The sequence below is a fragment of the Peromyscus maniculatus genome, chromosome 8 (genome assembly GCF_049852395.1).
Source record: "Peromyscus maniculatus bairdii isolate BWxNUB_F1_BW_parent chromosome 8, HU_Pman_BW_mat_3.1, whole genome shotgun sequence".
In the NCBI taxonomy this organism is placed as follows: domain Eukaryota; kingdom Metazoa; phylum Chordata; class Mammalia; order Rodentia; family Cricetidae; genus Peromyscus; species Peromyscus maniculatus.
This window is the reverse complement of record NC_134859.1, coordinates 73,900,170-73,907,279: the sequence shown is the minus strand read 5'-3', so window position 1 is coordinate 73,907,279 and position 7,110 is coordinate 73,900,170. Positions and strand designations below refer to the sequence as shown.

The window sequence follows — 7,110 nt, the reverse complement described above, 5'->3', positions numbered from 1 at the left end:
AAAACGTTATTACAGGACAAAGTAAAATGTGAAGTACCATATACTGAAAAGGAAACATGAGGTGTTTGTATCAACCTCTCCAGGGTGGAATTTGCATTTTCCCCTGACACGCCTCAGTGAAAATGGGGCTATACATCATAAATCGATCAACACGATGGATTCACTCAGAAAATATCACACTTGACAGCTTTGGATACAATAGGATTATGCAATTGTTCTTTTCTGAAAACGGAGCCCCAAGCACTAATTGGTTGCGTGTGGTCTCGAGTTTCCAGCTGCCATTTGCTGATGGGCTGAGAGTTTTGCAGATGTCTAGCTGTCTTCCATCCCATTTTGGTTCTATTTATTATGACTGAAGGGATCTTTACCTGAAGTTTGGAGAGCACCTAACGATGACACTGTCTGCACAGGACCAGAGTGACGTCCAAGGGAGCTAGAGTCAGCACCGGCTTCTATTATTACAAGAAACATCTTAGAGCCAGGCAGTCCCAGGGCTTGGGAACCTGAGGAAAGAGGACCAGGCATTCAAAGTTATTCTCAGCTACATAGTCCAGCCTGGGCTACATGAGGTCCTGACTCACGAAAACAAGAAAGACAACGAGCAAACAACCGAATAAGGCAACCGTGCTGAAACAGCCGTTCTGGTTGAAGTGGTCAGGACAAGTTAAGTTACCCTGCCCTGTGCGGCTTCCCCTGTGGGCTACCCAGGACCGGGGAAACTTTCAGGGAGTTGGAACTGTATTGAACTGGGGGCAGGACTCTGTGGTAGAGCATTTGTCTTACATGTTAGAGGCCCCAGGTTTGATTCCCAGCATTAATAAATAAATTAAGTAAATAAAAAATTACAAAGTGCCGTTTAAGACATTTAAAAACTCACTAACTAGCCAGGCGGTGGTGGTGCATACCTTTAATCCCAGCACTCGGAAGGCAGAGGCAAGCGGATATCTGTGAGTTTGAGGCCAGCCTGGGCTACCAAGTGAGTTCTAGGAAAGGCGCAAAGCTACACAGAGAAACCCTGTCTTGTCTCAAAAAAAAAAAAAAACAAAAAACAAAAAACAAAAAAGAATGGATCAGGGGCTGGAGAGATGGCTCAGCAGTTAAGGGCACTGGCTGTTCTTCTAGAGGTCCTGAGTTCAATTCCCATGAACCACATGGTGGCTCCCAACCTCCTGTAATGAGATCTGGTACCCTCACCTGGTGTGCAGGGGTACATGCAGACAGAATACTGTATACATAATAAATAAATCTTAAAAAAAAAAAAAAAAAGAATGGATCAGATGCCTATCGGTGGTGGTGCCTGCTTTTAATCCCAGCACTCGGGAGGCAGAGGCAGGCGAATCTCTGAGTTCGAGGCCAGCCTGGTCTACAAAGTAAGTTCTAGGACAGCCAGGGCTACTCCAAGAAACTCTGTCTTGAAAAACCATAAACAAACAAACAAAAGAATGAATCAGACACCACTCTGTATGTGAGGTGCTCTGGATGAATGGAAGCAGCTATTTTATTAAAACAAGTTCATGCCCAGAAAGGTCCAAGGTACTTAGCAACAGTCTGCAAGGCACATCTTCAGCTACATTCATGCCTGAAAACAGTGACTTGGCCAGAGCTGAAAGCACTTATTGTACATAAAGAAACAAAGCACAGTTACAGTGTCTGTCCACACAGGAAGATGGCACCAGGCCCTCCACTGTGATGTAATGCCACGGGACTTTACTGATGGGTGTGTGTGTGGGGGAGAGCATGCGGTCAGCCTGTGAAGGGCCCTTCCCCCTCCCGACAGGGGCAGGGCTGGAAGTTTTCCCATGTGGGATGGCGGTGTGAGAGTGTGCAGCCTTCACCCTCCAGGAAGTTTCCATTGTGCTGTGAATTTTTTTTTTTTTTCTAATGCAGCCTGCCCCTTTCATTATAGAACATCCTGAAGTTTCAGGTTCAACGTGTTCACACTTGAAAGCAGGACTGTTATCCTCACATCAGCACACGGAGAACAGACCCCAGCCATTCCTGCCTGGTTCCCACTGGGTGCAACTCAGCCGGAACCTGTCAGGAGGAGCGACCAGGTGCCAGGTGCTGAAAATGCACTGTTGATCTGATAAGTTCTCGCCAGCGCCAGCGGGGCCTGGCAGAGGAGACAGATAGCTGATAATTCTTCCTAGGGAGTGTGGAGGGCTGGGTGATGTAATGGAGCTATGAATAAAGTGCTATTCAGGGCACTGGGGAGAGAAACATTAATTTCGTTAGGGAGAGTAAGGGAAGGTCCTTTAAAGAGACATTTGATCTGCTCTTTGGACTGAGTCACCAGGCAAATCGCTTTACTTTTCTTTTCCAGTACTGGAGATCAAACCCAGAGCCTTGAACATTCTAGGTGAGCACTGTACCACAGAGCTGTTCCTACTTATTTACTGGTAGTATCAATATTCTTGATTTGTTTTAAATATTCAAGATTCTTTCCAGGTTTCGTGGATAGATGTGCTGAGACAGATTTCAGGTGATTGGGTCCTTTTTTTTTTTTGGAGCTGAGGATTGAACCCAGGACCTTGCGACTGAGCTAAATCCCCAACCCCGATTGGGTCCTTTAAAAACACTGGCCACCCCCAGCCTTCTAGGTTGCTAGGATAGAAGGTGGGTGTCATGTCCCAGATTCTTGACATTAAAGAATGAGTAAGGGAAGCTGGGTGTGGTGGCTCACACCTTTAATCCAGCACGCTGGAGGCAGAGGCAGGCGGATATCTAAATTCAAGGCCAGCCTGATTTACAGAGTTCTAGGACAGTCTGGGCTACATAGAGAATCATGTCTCTGCTGGGCAGTGGTGGCTCACACCTTTAATCCCAGCACTCTGGAGGCAGAGGCAGGCGGATCTCTGTGAGTTCGAGGCCAGCCTGGTCTACAGAGCGAGATCCAGGAAAGGTGCAAAGCTACACAGAGAAACCCTGTCTCAAAAAACCACACACACACACACACACACACACACACACCAAAAAAAAAAAAAAGAGAGAGAGAGAGAGAGAGAGAGAGAGAGAACCATGTCTGGAAAAATCAAAACAAAACAAAAAGAAGACAGTAAGTGGTTGGGGTTATGACTCCATTAGCAGAGTGTTTGTCCAGCATACACTAAGCCCTAGGTTCCCCAGTGCCATATAAACCTGGGCATGATGACATTATCTGTTGAAATTGGGAGGTAGAGGCAGGAGGATCAGGAGTTCAAGGACAGCCTGGGCTACATGAGGTCCTGTCCAGGGAAGGAGGGAGTGAGGGAGGGGCGGTGGGAAGAGGACAACACTGTCATGGAATTTATACTTTAGAGCTAGATGGGACAGAAAACAAAGCAAATAAGAGAACGAGATGACTTCAGGGAATCTCTTGGTATAAAGCAAATAAGTTGGGTTATGGGAGTGCTTGAGGGTCAGGAGACGAGAAAGACTGAGTGGTCATGAAGAGCCCTCTTGAGGAAGCATTTGACCTGAGATCCAAATGTTAAGGAGGCAAAGTGTTCTGGGTAGAGGAACAAATATACTGATTTAACAGACTACAGTTTGAATATATCTCAGAAAAAGAATTGTGACCTCGAGGGCGGTGGTGGCTCACGCCTTTAATCCCAGCGCTGGGGAGGCAGAGGCAGGCAGATCTCTGTGAGTTCAAGGCCAGCCTGGTTTACAAAGTGAGTTCCAGGAAAGGCTCCAAAGCTACACGGAGAAACCCTGTCTCGAAAAACCAAAAAAAAAAAAAAAAAAAGAAAAAAGAATCGTGACCTCTAGCGAACAGTTAAAGACTTTTTCTTTTCACTCATTCTCTAAACAATAGTCCGGCAATCGTTTACATATCGTTGGATGTGAACTAGATATATTTAAAGTACGTGAGAGGATGTGCCCAGGGATGTGAGCATCTGCATCTACAGGGCTTGGAATCAACATGGAGGGGCGCTGGAGCCAATCTCCAATGGGTTTCAAGGAATGACCTCCTAAATGTCGTACAACAAGACCAGGCCTGGGGTACTGGAGAATGGGAAGGCAGCCAGCCTGACTTGATCAGTGTGAGGAGAGGACAGATCCTGGAGGGCCAGAGGGTTTGGCAAGCCTGGTGAGTGGGCCCTAGACTACCAGAAGGACTTTGTTTTGAAGAAGTACCATCTGGCTAAATAGAGAATGAATCAGAAGCAGAGAGAGGTACTGGGGGGCTGTAACTTCCTCAAAGCAAGAGGCTCAGATCATGGTGGCCTCAGTAAAGACAGACATGCTGAGAACAAATGTATTTTTTGTTGTTGTTTGGTTTTTTTTTTTTTGGGGGGGGGGGCTAGTGTAGCCCTGGGATTATTTCAAATGCTAGGCAAGGTCAAAAGGGGCCAGCTGTGGTGCTCATGGCCTGTCATCCCAGCACTCAGGAGGCAGAAGCATAAAGATCTCTGTGAGTTCCAGGCCAGCCTAGTCTACAGAGTGAGTTCCAGGACAGCCAGAGCTGTTATACAAAGAAACCCTGTCTCCAAAAACAAAAACAAAAACCAACCAAACAAACAAAAAACCCCCCACAATGTAACCCATTGTTTTATATGCTAATTTTGAGTTACTAAAAATAAAAAAGAGGGGTTGGGATGTAACTTACTTTGTAGAATTCTTGCCTAGTGTGCACCAAATCCTGGATTTGATGCCCAGCAGTACATAAAACAAGGTATGGTGGGTAAATGCTTAGAATCCCAGCACTTCAAAGTAGGGGCAATCTTTGGCTACATAGGGAGTTCAAAGCCAGTCTGAGTTACAGATGGTCTCAACACAGGTGTGTTGAGAGCACACACACACACACACACACACACACACACACACACACACACAAACATACACAGACAGACACACACACACAGAGAACTTGGCAGTACACAGCCATAATCCTAGCCTTTAGGAGGCTAAGGCAGGAGGATTGCTGTGGCGGTGAGGCCAGCCTGGGCTATAGATTTTGCCTTTGTCTTAGACAATAAAACAAAATGAGGGCAGATAAAAGTAGTCTTGAGGCTAGAACTATTGCTCCGAAGGTAAAGGGGCTTGTGCAAACCTAAGTATTAGGTTTTCTGCCCCCATAATAAGTTTCTCCACCAAGGCAGTAAGCCAGAAAAGCTGAATTGAAAAAGTATAAACAACAAGTTTATGTGAGCAAAGCAACTCCCCGGTGGGTTCTCCAGTCTCAGAGATGGAGGCCAGAGAAGCCACAAGCCCGAGCTAAAGCAGAGAGACTATATAGGTTGTTGATGAGGGGTGATGATGTGTCTGCCACAAGCTGGGTTTGTGCCCAAATATGGTCAAAAGTTGAATGCTTTAGGCGGGGACTTTGGAGGTTAGTAAGTGCAGGAGAGTCTGTAGTAGCCACTGAGAGTGTGGAACTAGGCTTTTTGGTGCCTTCCCTTTGTTTGGAGACTCTGAGGGGGTTGGGTTTGGAGAGAGAGAGAGAGAGAGAGAGAGAGAGAGAAGCAGGGGGAGGAGAAAGTAGAGAGGACTGGGGCTTCCCTGATCATGTAGGGGTGAGCTGGAGGTTCCAACTGAAGACTAAGGACCTGAGTTTGGCCCCTGGAGTTTAGGGGCAACTTAGCCAGAAGTTCTCAGGACAGGTGACCTGAAATATGCAGTGAAAAGAAATAACAAGAGTGACCCTACTCAACAAGGTGGCAGTTGGTCCTCGAGGATTCTCCTTTAGCGGTCCAGTTTATAGTGCATCTCTCTAACCTGTAATCTCCCTTTGCTCTAAATGAAGTTATCTTGAAGGGCTGAAAGGTTGCTGAATGGCTAAGAGTACTTGCTGTTCTTCCTGAGGATAGGGTTCCACTTCCTGCGTCCACATCAGGTGGCTCACAACTGCCTGTAGCTCCAACTACAGGGAATGGAACACAATCTTTTGACCTCCGTAAGTACCACACGCACGTGGTACATATGCACACAGATACACACATTAACAAAATAGTTTATGGGACGCTTCAGCGTCAGCCTTGTGGACAAATGATTTGTCTGCAGAAGGCATCGATTCTACACAGTCATGGAGGTCTCTGTCTGACTTGGACAGCTGGCTAAGACCCATCAGTCCCCTCCCATGCAACTTTTTGAATTGCCACTCTAACTGTTATATCGTTTTCCTTATTATTTTGTTCAGTATCTCTGCAGATTAAGTGTACTGGATTAACAAACAAAACAACAAAAATAAGGAAGAAAGAAAACCAAGTAAAGTTAGTTCTCCAACCCCTCCTCATTTCTCTTTCTACCTTTGTAAAACAAACAACAAAAACAAAGGGGAAGTAGAGAACTGACCCCCACAAGTTGTCCTTTCCTGACTTCCACATGTACACAAAGACACACGCACAGCAAAATAAATATACTTTAAAAATCGACCTTGAGGCTGGCGATGGTGGTGCATTCCTTTAATCCCAGCACTCTGGAGGCAGAGCCAGGTGGATCTCTGTGAGTTCGAGGCCAGTCTGATCTACATACTGAGTTCTGGGACAGCCGGGCTACATAATAGAGACTCTATCTCCAAAAACAAAATAAACCAACTAATATTAATAAATATAAAAAGAGAAAACAAAACCAAAAAGCCAAAAAAGTAACTTTGTTCACAGCAATAGTAGCACTTACGTGGCCAAAGTTGGGAACACGGGATTGATAATCTAAGCTAATGGAAAAGAATGATTGTGACGGCTTTGGGAATGAATAGACTCGGCTTGGCATCACAGAGGAGTAAAACTTCCTGAGACAGCCAGGCTGATAATGTGCCTGTGAGACCAGGAACTTTTATTGTCACTGTTCTTTTCCCCCCCTTCCCCTGGAGCTGAGGACCGAACCCAGGGCCTTGTGCTTGCTAGGCAAGCGCTCTACCACTGAACTAAATCCCCAACCCTCTTTTTTTTTTTTAAACTGGGTCTTTTGCCTCTGAGTACATCTGTCGCTGTCTTTCTAAACACTACTTCATCTCTGTTGTTGTCCTCGGGATAAACATCTGTCTATTCTCAACTGCCCATTGGCCGGCGCTTATTTCCTCTCAATAGGCTCTCAGAATAAGACCCGGTCAAGCAGGAAATGGCGCTCAAGATGGGCACTGACTAAATGTGTGCTGAGGGCCAGTGAAGGTGGTTGGGCTTAGAGAGA

The 7,110-nt window shown here is 46.0% G+C and overlaps 1 non-coding gene across 1 annotated transcript; it reads left to right on the top strand.

Annotated features, from left to right (window-relative positions):
• Positions 1 to 5,938: 5,938 nt before the first annotated feature.
• On the top strand, positions 5,939 to 6,068 carry LOC121831924 (small Cajal body-specific RNA 3). The gene has a single exon (XR_006075519.1).
• Positions 6,069 to 7,110: the final 1,042 nt, after the last annotated feature.